The sequence below is a fragment of the Columba livia genome, chromosome 1, assembly GCF_036013475.1.
Source record: "Columba livia isolate bColLiv1 breed racing homer chromosome 1, bColLiv1.pat.W.v2, whole genome shotgun sequence".
In the NCBI taxonomy this organism is placed as follows: Eukaryota; Metazoa; Chordata; class Aves; order Columbiformes; family Columbidae; genus Columba; species Columba livia.
Genome location: NC_088602.1, coordinates 78117858 through 78132782, shown reverse-complemented (window position 1 = coordinate 78132782; position 14925 = coordinate 78117858). Strand labels below are relative to the sequence as shown.

The window sequence follows — 14925 nt, the reverse complement described above, 5'->3', positions numbered from 1 at the left end:
ACACACTGGACCTGAGGTATATAGCAACAGCATATAAAGATTTTTATTCCTTTTTAAGGGACCTGAACTTCAATGAAATCTTGCTGTGTATGAGTGGTCCTGCTTATTAGGGATGACTTTTAAAAGCTGCCCTTTGGGGAAAACAAATAAATTGATTTTAGAAAAAAAGTTGTCTTTGCATTTCTTTACTACTTGCCATTTTTTCTTTGTTTCATATATCAGTTTCTTGTGCACTGCTTTCTGTCTCTGTTTATCAAATTTACTAACCTATGGTCTATTGATGCACAGCAGTTCTTTGATCTTGAAGTTGGTACTTGGCTGTCAGTAAGAAAGATGAGAAACAAAAGTATGAAGGATTTCCCCAAGGTAAGACAAGAGTTATAGCCATATCTCTGAGAAACTTATGCAAGTAAAGAAAAGTTGGACTGTAGAAAAGTAGGACAAGGCTATCACTTTGAGTTATTTGTGTAAAATTGTTATTAAGATTGGTTTATATTCAGCTACTTTGAATTGTCCAGCACTTTCACTACGTAAAACAGTGAGGTTTCTTGATTTATTTGGTTTTTACCTTGCCAACTGACCTAACTCTTTCCTGTAGTTTCTTTCCTCCTTTGCAGTGCTATGCTAGATATAGGGAAGTTTTCCATTTATTCTAATTGGAAAACTTTCCTAAAAAGGCTGGGTCTTTGGTTTTTAAGCTTGGGTTGTTTGTTCAGTATTGATTCAATCACCTTCTTTAGCAAGAGAGCATAAAATTTGTTTAACAATGCAAATGTCTGGCTTAGCCTGATTTGCCAAGATTTCTGGACACATCTAATACTGTTTGTATATATCTATCATATTTATCTGCATGGAGATTATACTGGCCTTGCTGCAGTATTGATTCGCACTAGAAATGTGATACCCGTAGGTACCAGGATGCTCAGGTACTAAAAAGAGTTGGTTGATACTTTGAATTTCAACAGGAAAGGCCAGAGAGAGACGACATTAAAATTCTGCAGTATAATTTCTTTTCTACAGCATAGTCACTAAAAAATCTAAAACTTAAATCTTGATGCTTCTCTGCCCTACCCCCAGAAAATTTTATATTTGAAAAATGAAGTTATTTACCAAGAATTCAAAAATGTCACCATGTTTACTGATTAAGTTGCATCTCATAAAGATTTGGCTCATTCTTTTAAATAAGGAGGAAGTTTCTGTCTCATGGTTTCCCACAGTTGAGTCCCATTATGGGTATTATATAATGTATATGATTCTGACTGTATTGTGTTTGAGAGCAGGGCAGGACAGCCTCAATCACATCAGACGTTCCCAATTGCTTATGTCATATTTATCATTAGTCACCTCCACAAGCTCCTGCTTGTAAGTAATAGCTAGGTTACTGAGTTCTTAGTAACAGAGATATCTTACTCAACTTGGGAAAGAGTTGAATGGTGCACCTTTCTTCACTATATCATCCTTTTCAAGAATATTCTCCTGAGTTCATCACTGCTTGGTCTGTCTACTCCATTACCAAGAAAGCAGGAATTCTCAGCTGTGGCTTTTGGTCAACAGCCACCTGAACGTGAACCAGCAGTGTGCCCAGGTGGCCAAGAAGGCCAACAACATCCTGGCTTATACCAGAAATAGTGTGGCCAGCAGGACTAAGGAGATGATTGTGCCCCTGTACTTGGCACTGGTGAGGCCCCACCTTGAACCCTGTGTTCAGTTTTGGGCCCCTTCTTACAAGAAAGACATTGAGGTGCTGGAGAGAGTGCAGAGGAGGGTGATGAGACTGGTGAGGTGCCTGGAGCACAAGTCTGATGAGGAGCAGCTGAGGGAACTGGGGCTGTTTAGCCTGGAGAAAAGGAGGCTGAGGGGAGACCTTATCACTGTTTGCAACTACGAGAAAGGAGGTTGTAGCATGGACGGTGTTGGTCTCTTCTCACAAGTAGCAACCTATAAGATAAGAGAAAAAGGCCACAAGTTGCACCAAGGGAGGTTTAGGCTGGATGTTAGGAAAAATTTCTTCACAGAAATAGTTGACAAGCACTGGAAATGCTGCCCAGGAAAGTGGTGGAGTCACCATCCCTGGAGGTGTTTAAAAGATGTGTAGATGTGGCACTTAGGGAACTAGTTTTGTGGTGGACTTCACAGTGGCAGGTTAATGGTTGAATGTGATGATCTTAAAGGTCTTTTCCAACCTGAAATGTAGTTCTATGATTTACACATATGATTGATTTTACATTCAACTAAACTACAACATTTGTCAGTTGCTGCCTTGATACTGTAGCAGCTATACTCCTGTCCTAAAGTGAAGGCATATGGATAACTTTCTAGCTTCAGCATTGCAAGTTGGAATACTAGGGGTATGATTTCACTTGACCAAAGTTATCGAAATGCTGGAAGCAGAGATTGATGCCAAATAGATGAGCTGATTAACTATTTCTATTTTCTCTCCTAGATCAGTTATATCAATAAGAAACATTGAAAATATGTCTTTAAAATAATTATTTTTTAAGGAAACAAACAAATGTAAAGTGCAATTTGTCTGGTTCTCTAAAATGTTAACTGATAGATAAATATGGGGTGACTGTGGTGAGAAAGATGAGTTTCAAAAGTAAGACAGACTACAGTATTGTTTCAGTGATAGAAGTATGTCTATATTTTTCTCATAACTTTCTAGGAAAAAAAAAATCTTGTGCATGTAATCCTCAGTTTGAATTTGTACAAGTTAGCTGCCAATTTAATAAATTACAAAAATATCGCGATGTCAGGATGTTGCCATGAAAGTATTGTTCCTGATATATGCTTGACTATAACAGTAATAATACTGTAAAATACTGCATATGTATCATAGATATGCATTTTTTCTAAATCCACTAAGTATGTGGAATAATTCAGCTTCTATAATTTATTTTGTTAAAATATACACTGGTTTTATAGTATTGATGAATGTACATACACTAAAACTTTTTCTAATTTTTAACTTCTACTGAAACTGTAGTGTTATGATGGGATGTACAGAGTAATAGCCTTGGATTTCCTGAGGCCTTAGCTGGCAGGGTTGTCAAATTAAACCGGGACATTTTGTAAATGTATCTTTAATAAATATATATGTCTGTCATGCTTCCCTACTCAGTCTTATAAATCAGTCTGTATCTAGCTGTCAGATACTCTCAACCCAGTTGTCCTAATCTGTCAAGTAAAAATTGTGGCATCTAGGCTTACATCCTTCTCTGAAAATATTTATTTATACCAGTGACATGTCAAGGACACACAAATTATTTTTTTCCCCCAACAATAAAACCATTAACATCTGGCTCAAGTCCCTGCCAGGAGGGCAGTGGTTAATACATAGAAAGAATTTATAATGGAGGAACACACCAGCCAAGCAAAAATAAATGCTGGATAGAATTTTAAAAAATTCTTGCTAAATGCCAGATATTGAGAATTCAGGTTTTTCTTAGTCCGTTTGCTATAGTAATTTTGTGCCACTCCTCATCCTCACCCTCACTGACCTATAGAGAAGCCTACACTGCTGTGTTGCAAAGAGGTGTAAAGGTTGCCTCCAGGCTTTGTTTCTCTGCAGTATCTAGTAATTAACCATTACAGTTCTAATAACACGTCAGACACATCATAAACTATTGCTGTAACTTGAGAGAAGGAGTTAACAAGCTATGAAGAATATGAAGTTATTGCTTATCCTACTTCCATCAGCTCTCCCTGAACAGAGAAGGACATCAGAGGTTGAGAACTGGAGGAGGAGGAAAAAAGAGGATGAAGGAATCCTTGGTATTTTTGAAAGAATAAAGCTTTTTATTACATATGCACGAACAGATGCTAAAGAACATTGCTTGTCACTTTTGTTTTTTAGAAATTTTAGACTACACTCTATTTAAAACAACTACTATAATTCACCTGCATTCAGCTTAAGACAGAAAGAAAATTAATCTTAATGCTTTGAAACCTTTTTCCAGATAATTAAAGAATCAAAATCCCAGTTCACTTCGAAGTTGCAACTAATTCTAATAATCTTAACAACATATTTTATTTTTTGTTTTTGGTTGGTTGGTTTTGTTTGTTTTTTCTGTCTCTGAGAGGAGTAATTTCTCAACTACTTTTTTTTTAGGTGCGAAAGTCTCAGCTTTATTTTGAGCTTTCCATTTATGTGTTCATGTTAGCTGTTTTCTGTGTTCTGCATTTTTTTGCTTAAAGGGTTTATTCAGGTAAGCCCTGTAAGATGAGATTTAATTTCCTCCCCTTTTTGCTGTAGTGAAAGTGGGAGAATTGCCAACTGTCTAAAAATCTTTAGAGAAAAGCTTGGATTTCAGTTTGACATATTATGAGAAGATACTTGAGTTCTGGACCCCTTATTCTGGATATACTAGAGGAATCATGGAGTGAAGTTCATGTGCCTCATCAGTCTGGAGGTCTGTTCTTTCATAAGTCAAGGACCAGCAGGACAGGACACAACATGAGAGACATAGGTATTGACACTTCCTCTAGAAATCTGCCATAGCTTGTCTTGATCACGGTTTAAAATAAGGCAATAACTCTGCTTTCTATGGAAAAAATCTCTGAAGAAACTGCTTTCAGAAGAAGGGTGATACTTTCTCAATAGTAATGCCTGTTGCCTCCATGCCAGCTGTGAGTGGAACTGGAGTGAATGCATTGCATATGGGAAAAGAGAATGGGAATAGCCTGGGCAGGAAGCAACATTGCCTCATGATCTTGAAAGGGAGTTATTCATTTTGGAATCCCCCCAGGTGTATGACAGGGAATTGAAGTTATCACAAATTAAATCTTTCATCGATGGCATTTAACTAGTTTTCTCCTTCTCTGACAGGCTGTCTTATTTAACAGAGAATATAATCATTTTTTTAAACCTCTTTATGACTGTTTTAATAATATTATTTATAATGAGATTTTGGAGAATTGATACATGGTAGCTGAAGTGAAAAAAATTATCCTGAAAATAAAGCATTTTTAAAAAGCATATAATGAAGGTGGGTTTGATTTCTCTCGTATGGGTAACTTTTATATTGATATAACTGTTTGTTCACTTTTCTTAAAAGCCCCAGGCTAATTCAAGCATAACCATTCAATTTAAGGCAGGACCTGATGAAGAGCAGTCCTAATGGCTATGATGGATGTTCACTGTGATCCTTTCTGCCCTTGAGATCTGTGTATATCTGAGCTAACCACAGCCTACAAGAGTTTGGAAACTAGATAATTAAATAACTGCAGTGATGGTAGGTACCATATAGCAAAAGTATGGATGCAAAGCTAGAGGCATATGGAAGAAAAACAGTCCAACAACTTCAATCTCTCAAGCTGAAAGCTTAAAAAATTTAAATAAAAATTATAAGTGACTAATAAGAAAGAAACCTTGGATTTCAATCTGATGAAACCTGGATTAGAAACAAAAAGAGACAGCACTGTTAACTAAGTTAGACAAATTCTGTGTTTAGAGAGGGACAGGCAAGATTAAAGTCCCTATCTATCTTTAAATCTGAATAGTAGGAAAACATTGTAATACCTTAATTTTAAATTGGGTAGGTCAAATCCTATTGGATTTGCTCACGTTTGTGATTTTTCTTTATGATTTTAGAAGGAAACTCTTCAAAAATTGGTTGAAGAAGGATCCACTGTAGATTCAGCCACATAAGGAAGCAAGGATCAATCGACTTGGGGAATTCTAATGTTTTTCTTGGAGTATTTGCATTCCTCCTCTGGTTTTAAGAAGTCTAATTACTTTTCATTATACTGTCACAAATTTGTGATAATAGTAGACTTTTATACTATATGGATTTACATTCTTGAACTGTTTTCATAATGTTTCATATCAGTATTTTTCCCCAAATAAGCCACTGATATTCTTACATGAAATTAACTTAGTGATTAAATTGCAGATATTAGTTGCAGCAAATTCACCTTTAACACTCTCTAGAGAAGTGTACAGTTCTTAAATACACATAGTGAATTAATCATGAGCTTGTTTCTCTGAACAAAAGCTGTTTTCGAAAGAATTTATTGTGAAAGAAGTTACATCGTACATAATGAAGTGTTATAAAAGCCTCAAATGTTTTCAAGTGACTAACCCCACATTAGGCATTGGGATCTCTGTGCCTGGAACAGCTAGAAGTACAGATGGCCTAATGTAAGCATGTTGAATTGAATGACTTTTTTCCATTGTCTGCAGTGGACATAAGGTTCAATTTCATGGGATGGAAAAGAATTATTTTATGGAACAAACACGCACAATGAAACACAACTTATTCCTTAAATACGTGTGCTTGCTTTCTGATGGTTTTTAATGGGAAACACATGTGCACTGTGAGGTGAGCACATGTAATTACCCAGCTTTTGGAAGGGAATTAGTCACTTTTGCAATCAATAGGGAGTCAATATCCAGTAACAGGAGCTGATCAACAGTGCTTGAGTTCAGTTGAGCATGCCGACAAGGTGCTGTGAGATCTAAGCTTTCACTGGTTTTCAGATTCTTTAAAAATTAAGGGCTGAAGGAAATAGGCTGTCTAAGGATCAAGGACAGAATTTTTATTGTATTTTTCTAAATCTGGAAATGGGACAGTGGAAAACGTTGCTGTATAGTTAAAGTATATTCCTTCAGCTGCTGGTGCAGCAGGAAAAAATGAAATTAATGTTTGCAAGCTGCATAAGGCTTTAGCAATGAGAACAAGCTCTAATAAATTTACAATTGTATCAAATACAATGAAACATTAAGACTTCACAAAATATTGTGTTCTGAGGAACGGCTTATTCCTCCAGACTATGAGACAGATCATGAGGATCAGTCTCAGGAAGAGAAATAATTTTCATTTGATATTAAAGAAAGAATTCCAACTTTTAATATTCATTCCCTAGGTATATTTTTTAAAAACCTTTTCTTTATGATAGACAGAGTCCATGCCTTAGTGTAGTATGTTATCCATAAAGGGAGTGTCTTTATCAGCCATCTAATCCTCCATTTCTGTTTAATGAATTATTGGAAAGCTGCTGTTCCACTTGCTGTCTGGCATGTATTGCAGTTGTACAAAGGGTCTTTCAAATGTCTATCTGGAACTCTGACATATATATATATATATATATATATATATATAAAAATAATAATTTTGCATATATTTCTAGCTGATGAAATGTGTTACTTAAAATAGAAAATTTTCTGTCTGTACAATTAGTGTCCATAAAGCTATTTTCTTCTATGGGGTCTACCATGTTTTCTTTTTCCACAAAAGTATTTTTAAATGAACAGTAGAAGTAATAATTAACTGCTATTTCAGGTTGTTTAACGTTATTACAAAATGAAATCTATAAGTTAAAAACAAGTAACAGACTACAAGTTTGTTCACCTATGCCAACAAATGAAGCAAAAAAAAAAATTAAGAGCAAGCAAAAGGCAACACTGAATTTGAAATAAGGGTGAAGAAAAATCAAGTAGCCATACTTTTCTCTCTTCTGTTGCTTTTCTTACAGTATTGAAACAGCCACACAATGTAGCCTTCTTTTATGATGAATCTTGCAAATTGGGAGGATTTGCTTTTAATTCTTCTAGATGGTGTGGGAGAAGACCAGCAACTTTTGGGCTTCATTTCCTTCTCCTATAAACACTTACAGATTTTCTTTGGTTTCCAGTGAGAAGGCTCACTGACATGCAGAGGGACTACTCAGGGGCTTAAATTTAAGCAGGTATGTAAGCATTTGTGGAACCAGAGCTTTTTTATATTTATTGACTGACAGGTTCATTGCCCTACAGGGAGTACTTCACAAGAGTACTTGCTTGCAGTCACTCTTTTTCATTTTGGAAAGACCACTTTTAGGTTCAGCCCTTGTTATGGCTCCACAGTTTTGTGCTGTGGGAAGACCTGGGAGTAGTACCACCAAGGGGGCACTTCGGGCAGGCCTCTACAGTCAGCCATGGTCAGAGTGAGGGCTTGAGGCTGCAACAAGTGATCTCTTGTGTCATCAAAATGTGTATTGCCTGTACTGCCTGACAGCCACAGAGCCCACTCTGTGAAATACACCTCTGTCTGTGCTAGGAGAGGAGCTCTGATACAGCTTTGAAGAGACCAGCCAGAAGAGAAACACAAGAATGTGACAGAAGAGATGATGCTGATAATTGCATTGTTTGCAGGAGACTTTTTGAAAGAGGAACTTTAGGGCTGCAACAGTTGCCCCATCAATAGCTTTGCAGAGTGGCTACAGGCTGGTGCTTCAGAAGATTGCTGTCTGACCTGTATGCTGGTGTGGGGGGATCTTCTCCATCACGACGCCTGGTGCAAAGCTATTTTTTCTGGCTTTATGCTGCTACAAATGTGAAGGGAAATATATCATCCTGGGCTTTATAAAGGATTTGCTTGTGTGATCTGTAGAAAAGTCCCACATTTCTTCTTAGGATTCCCTTTAGCTTTTGAGGGAATTCCCCGTTTCTTCTGTGGGATCAGAATTCATCCTCTTTCAAATTAACTCTTAAAAAGAGTGATACTGTCTTTTAAGTTACGTGCATTGAAAAATCCTGAAATTTATTGAATTTGCACGTACAGCTCCTTTTATTAGTATTGTACTATTAGGCCACTGTCTGCCACTGATGAAAATTATTAATCTATTGAATTCTGTTTATAAACTTCTTCCAGGTAAATATGACTTCGTGTAAGGCATCAGCTATTAAAATGGATGAAGACTTTAACAGTTCTTATTGATGAAAGAAGATGTATTTCTCATGGGTAAAAGTCTATAAAATTGCATGGTCTGTGAGAAACTGTATGCTAAATAGACTGCTTTTGTGATCTGCTGTCTGATTTTTTTGGCATGAGTATTTGTGTTAAATTGTACATTCACCTTGTAAAGTTCATTCTTTTCTAACTACATTATACTGCTATTATTAGTGCTCTTGTTAAAATGACACCTTTTTACTATAGGATGGTCTGCTAATGTAGCTACAGTAAAAACTCATCAACCTTTCCATTATAAATATAAATCCCTATTTTCAGTGATTTTATACTCTGCTATAAATACTCATTCCAGGCTAACATTTAGCATATAAAGCCTAATCCAAACATTAGAGTTATTTATTACAGAATTGCTTTAGCCATTTGAAAATATTTTGGAGCAGAAAAAATAGAAATAGTTGCATGTTGGTTTTAATCTGATGAATTGCTAGAATTTGAGCAACTGGGCAGGGAGGAAGGTGCTGAGGCAGGAGGGCCAGAGTGCGCTTTCTCACTGATGCCGAGCCGATCCTCTGTACCATCTGGTTCTGCTCAGGTCAGTCTGAGTTCAAGAGGCATTTTGTCTTTGGATGTTTTTGGTTTTGGGGACTTTTTCAACTATTGGGCTTCTGGTGCAGTGTTCCCAAGGCACTTTCATGTCATACTTGAAAAATTGCTTCTGACACTCTGTCAAATTTGTCCTATGAAATGGAAAGTTCTTAAGCTGTTTCTGCTCCCAGAAGGTTCTCAAAAATTCGAGTCCTAGAAAGCAAGTGTGTGAGGTCCTTACAGGTATAGTTTAAGATGGGATAATCTTGACAACATATTAGTAAAACTGCCCAGGCTTTTTTTACCTCACCATGTCTTTGTCTGCATCCAGTGCTGAAATTTGGCATCTTTTTGAAGGTTAATACGGTTCTCTCAAATTTTCTTCCGTGGACACTGCTGCTAAGAATATCTGGCATGATATCTCTGAAAGAAGTACTCTCAGACATATTTCAGGTTGCTGTTTCATGATCATTATAAACTCTCCTGTATAGTAGCTCACTGAAAAGAGATAGTTGTCTCCCTTGTCTTTCCTGTCTGTGGAGTTTCTGCAGTTTCTGTGTTTGTATCATTAGTCATCCAGACCCAGAACCTCTTTTCACTGGGAAAAAAACAAAATACACATGGGTGGGGGCTGGTTTTGGACCATACAACCTCCCTACCCTCCTCATGAAGTGGCCCACATGGGCAGTGGTCATACTCATCAGGGCACCATAAAGGTCAGACCACTGGCAGCCCTATCTTTACTTGTTTCTTATGCAATGATGAAACTGCAGTCAGTGATATTTACATGACTGCTTGAAGACCTTCCAGAGAGCAACTGCCATCCCTTGTGGAGTGCATGAAAGGATTTGCCAAAGTTCTTTTCTTCCTAGGATTGGCCACAGGGATAAAGTGCCCAGAGGCCCAACTGTCCATAGGAAAAAGGGCTTCCAGGTGGCCTCACAGGCCAACATTGAGCATATTGCATCTTCTTTGGTCTAGGAGCAACAAAGGTTTAATGACAGTGAGGCTGCCTGCATTTGATAGCACTGCACACAGCCTTGGTTGGCCAAATATCTATATAAGTGCATCTGGAGAAAGGAGAAAGAGCAGGTGTTCCTGACCACTCACAGCTTGGAAATGCATGAGCTGAGAAGAAACCAACAGCAGACAAGAGCCTTAACACCAAGTCAAAAGTTGAAAAAGTTCATACACTTTGTTTGGAACAGCCAGGCCCAGCAAATTGTCATTAAACAGCAACAATTTGTGCAAGTACTTTGTGATACTAGAAAGAGTGTGCAGGGGATTTCTGTGGTTGGTAAGAACAATCTGTTGTAGCAGGAAGCATTTTATTTTGCTCAAACCTTTATTCTGAAAGCCCCAGGGCTTATAAAGTGAAAAGCTAGACAAAGCTTTCTTACAACTAGCTGAACTTTCTTGGAGGCCTCCCTTTTGCCTGTGCCTGCCGAGAGGGACTCCTGGGGTCTCAGGCACCACCTCAAGGTCTGCTCATGCCTCCACACTGCTGGCATGCTTCACTCGTCCAGGGTAGTGGAAGGAAGCACTGATATTAGGAGGAGACTCTTGCTGGATGGAATGAGTCTTGACACCCTCTTAAATATACTACTTTGTTCTCTTCAGCTGCTTCTAGAGATCCTAATATTTCTTTTTTCTCCTGAAAGCTTTGTGTGTTCCCACTCCTCTGCCTTCTCCCTGCTCATTCCCTGTGCCCATGTGCCTATACTGTTTTTTCCTTTTGTTTTCTTAAGTTCTTTTTCTGGTGTCCAACTTTGCCGGGACTTCTTCAGGAGAAAATGCAAAGTCCTTCTTGAGGATGCTGTCAAAGGGGAAAAAAAGGTTATGGTGTTTAATTCAGAAAAAAAGTGATGTAAAAGTTGCAGGGCCTTGAGTTCATGGGTGTGGTGAAAAAGTAAAGGTCATGATAAATAAATCTGGGACATATGAATGATTTGAGGGTTGGTTTCTTTCTCATTCCTCTTTTTCTCTTTTCAGTTATTTATAAAAGCTGGACATGAAAAAATAGAAGAGATAAAGAAGATTTGCTTCTATTTTGAAAAAAGGTAATTGTAAAGCAATGGTAATACAATTGTTAACAAAAAACTTTTTACACCACCATTGCCATTTTGTTCAAAGTTATGTTTCAGTATTTATTTATTTATTTGTTTATTTTTTAAGACCTTCATGAAGGGTAAGCCAGTTCAGCATTTCAAACTTGCTGGTCTATGCACCTTTGGATCAGTAAAGCCCACATGGAGTTGAGTTACATACGGGTAAGGCTTATTATGTCATTATTTGAGTTTATCGTCAAGTAAGTGAGACAGGGAGTTATTCATGAGACCACCCTGTTCAAGCCATTTCTTGTATTAAAGAAACCAAACTAAAGTATTCCCACAAGTATTGAATGCACTCTGCTGCTTTGACTTCAGGAAAAGACCACCTCTGTTAAGCAGTGATTTATTTTTTTTGTTGGTCTCTTGGGTGACCTACGATGGCAGATTTTCCTGTGTTTCCTATGGTCAAAGCAATATGTTCTGAAATATTTTGATTATGTTTAAAGTATATGTATGAAAATGTGATATATGGTAAAGTGATGTATGGCAAAAAATAATATTGATATGCATATTGGATATATCAAGAGGAAATGTGGAAGATATTTTCATAAGCATATGTTCTACTTTACTTGGAAGAGGAATATTGGAGTGCATGGAAACACTTATGAAAATGTATAGAACCTTTTATAGCATGTTGAGGCAATTTTTCTGATAAATGTTTGGAAAATATCCAAAAATGTTATGGTATATAAAGGAAGCAATATGTAACTGCTTTTTTCTTATTTCTCTTAATATAGTTAAATTATGTTCATTTACTTTAGAGTGTAATAGAACCATATTTCATGCAAATTAAACTTATTTCATGCTGTCTATGTACACTATTGAAATTTGTTTGATTTTATAATGATCTTTATAAAGTGTATAAATACATTTCTCTGAGTTCATAAATATATGTGAAATGTGTAATACATATATTTAGGGAGGAAAAACAGGTTTCATACAGATTGTTGTTAGTCTACCTTGTATTCAGAACAACACTTACAAACAGGTTAAATCCCACTTAAAATATGTCCGTGGAAGGTATACAGGTTTATGCATATTCCTGCGTTTCTCCATACAGGTCATAGTTACACAGAATCACAGAATCACAGAATGTTAGGGATTGGAAGGGACCTCAAAATATGGTCTAGTCCAAACCCCCTGCTGGAGCAGGAACACTTAGATGAGGTTATACAGGAAGGTGTCCAGGCAGGATTTGAATGTCTCCAGAGTAGCAGACTCCACAAGTCCCCTGGGCAGCCTGTTCCAGTGTTCTGATACCCTTACTGTGAAGAAGTTTCTTCTCAAATTTAAGTGGAACCTCTTGTGTTCCAGTTTGAACCCATTACTCCTTGTCCTACCATTGGTTGTCACCACGAAAAGCCTGGCTCCATCCTCGTGACACTCACCCTTTATATATTTGTAAACATTAATAAGGTCACCCCTCAGTCTCCTCCAGGCTAAAGAGACCCAGCTGCCTCAGCCTTTCCTCATAAGGGAGATGCTCCACTCCCTTAATTATCTTCGTTGCCCTGTACTGGACTCTCTCCAGCAGTTTCCTGTCCTTCTTGAACTGAGGGGCCCAGAACTGGACACAATATTCCAGGTGTGGTCTCACCAGGGCAGAGTAGAGGGGGAGGAGAACCTCTCTTGACCTACTAACCACCCCCCTCCTAATACACCCCACGATGCCGTTGGCCTTCCTGGCAACAAGGGCACAGTGCTGGCTCATGGTCATCCTCCTGTCCACCAGGTCCCTTCCCCCTATACTGCTCTCTAAGAGGTCCTTCCCCAACCTATACTGGTACCTAAGGTTGTTCAGATGCAAGACTCTACACTTGCCCTTGTTATATTTCATTAAATTTTTCCCTGCCCAACTCTCCAGCCTGTCCAGGTCTCGCTGGATGGCAGCACAGCCCTCTGGTGTATCAGCCACTCCTCCCAGCTTGGTGTCATCAGCAAACTTGCTGATAGTACACTCTGTTCCCTCATCCAAATTGTTGATGAATATATTGAATAATACAGGCCTCAGTACTGACCCCTGAGGCACTCCACTAGATACAGGCCTCCAACTAGACTCCGCCCCATTGACCATGACTCTCTGGCTTCTTCCCTTCAGCCAGTTCGCAGTCCACCTCACTAACTGATAGTCCAGACCACACTTCCTCAGTTTAGCTGTAAGGATGCTGTGGGAGACTGTGTCAAATGCTTTACTGAAGTCAAAGTAGACCACATCCACCGCTCTGCCATCATCTATCTACCTCGTTATGTCCTCATAAAAGGCTATGAGCTTGGTCAAGCACTGCAGAGAGTGAACTTGGTTAAAGCTCGCAAAAGGGGGTTGCGACGAGGTCCTTTGAGTGCTCGCATCCGGATCGGAGGGAGACAGAGACGCGGACTCAATATGAGGTGAAGTCAAAGCCAATTTAGTAAACTACTGGCACGGTTTTTACATTCTCTACAGCAGGCTCAGACATAGCAACAGACATATAGTTGGTTAATACAAAGCAATCACGCATCCCACCCCACAAGGTGATAAGTCATTCGCAGTTGTCCATGCATTGTCCGGCGCTCTGGCGACATTCACTATCTTACCACCTCAGCAGAGATAACATTTAACCAGCTCAGGTCGCTTCTTTGTTTCTCGCTATTTATGAGCTTTGGTCTGCTGCTGAGTTTCAGTGTGTCACTTGCAGGATTGTTCATAAGATATTTTCTGATATAGATGGTGAGCTCTTTCTTTCAAAAAATCTACAAAGCACGACTTCCCCTTGGTGAAGCCATGTTGACTGCCCCTAATGACCCTCTTATCTCTGATATGCTTTGTGATGGCACCAAGAATAAGTTGTTCCTGCACTTTCCCAGGGATGGAGCTGAGGCTGACCAGTCTATAGTTACCCAGGTCCTCCTTCTTGCCCTTTTTGAAGACTGGAGTGACATTTGCTTTCCTCCAGTCCTCAGGCACCTCTCCTGTTTCCCAAGACTTGGCAAAGATGATGGGGAGTGGTTCAGCAATGACCTCAACCAGCTCCCTCTGCACCTGCAGGTGCATCCCATCCGGACCCATGGATTTATGGATGTCCAGATTGCCTAATTGCTCCCTAACCCAGTCTTCATCAACCGAGGCAAACTCCTCCATTTTCCTGCCTGCCTCTGGGGCCTCAGGGGTACAGGGCTCCTCAGGACAGCCTCCTGCAGAGTAGACAGAGAAAACAAGGCATTCAGTAACTCTGCCTTATCTGTATATTCTGTCACCGGGGCACCCACCTCGTTCATCAGTGGGCCTACATTGCCTCTGGTGTTAGTTTTATCTGCCACGTAGTTATGAGGAGTATTTTCACAGATTACATCCACACTTCATGGTTTTTGTAAGATCCTTGGAGAAAATTTGCTGATGAGAGACAAGTCTTCCTACTAATCAGGGTGTTTGACAAAGAAAATAAATTTTGCTATCTCTTTGAAGTTATTACTTAACATTCCTCTTTCATTTTTACAAACATCTAAAAAATGGACCTTCTCTGTTTTGAGAACAATGCCAAATTTAGTCTGCGGTGCTAAGGACAGAAAGGTTCTTCTGA

The 14925-nt window shown here is 38.7% G+C and overlaps 1 long non-coding RNA gene across 1 annotated transcript in view; it reads left to right on the top strand.

Moving 5' to 3' along the window:
• Window positions 1–374: 374 nt before the first annotated feature.
• The window catches only part of LOC110365432 (uncharacterized), an 86505-nt gene continuing 71954 nt past the window's right edge, over window positions 375–14925 (top strand). Inside the window, exons 1-5 of the long non-coding RNA XR_010472868.1 lie at window positions 375–5234; window positions 7477–7689; window positions 8634–8723; window positions 11250–11317; window positions 11433–11527. This is a non-coding gene — a long non-coding RNA (uncharacterized LOC110365432). The remainder of the gene's footprint in view (window positions 5235–7476; window positions 7690–8633; window positions 8724–11249; window positions 11318–11432; window positions 11528–14925) is intronic.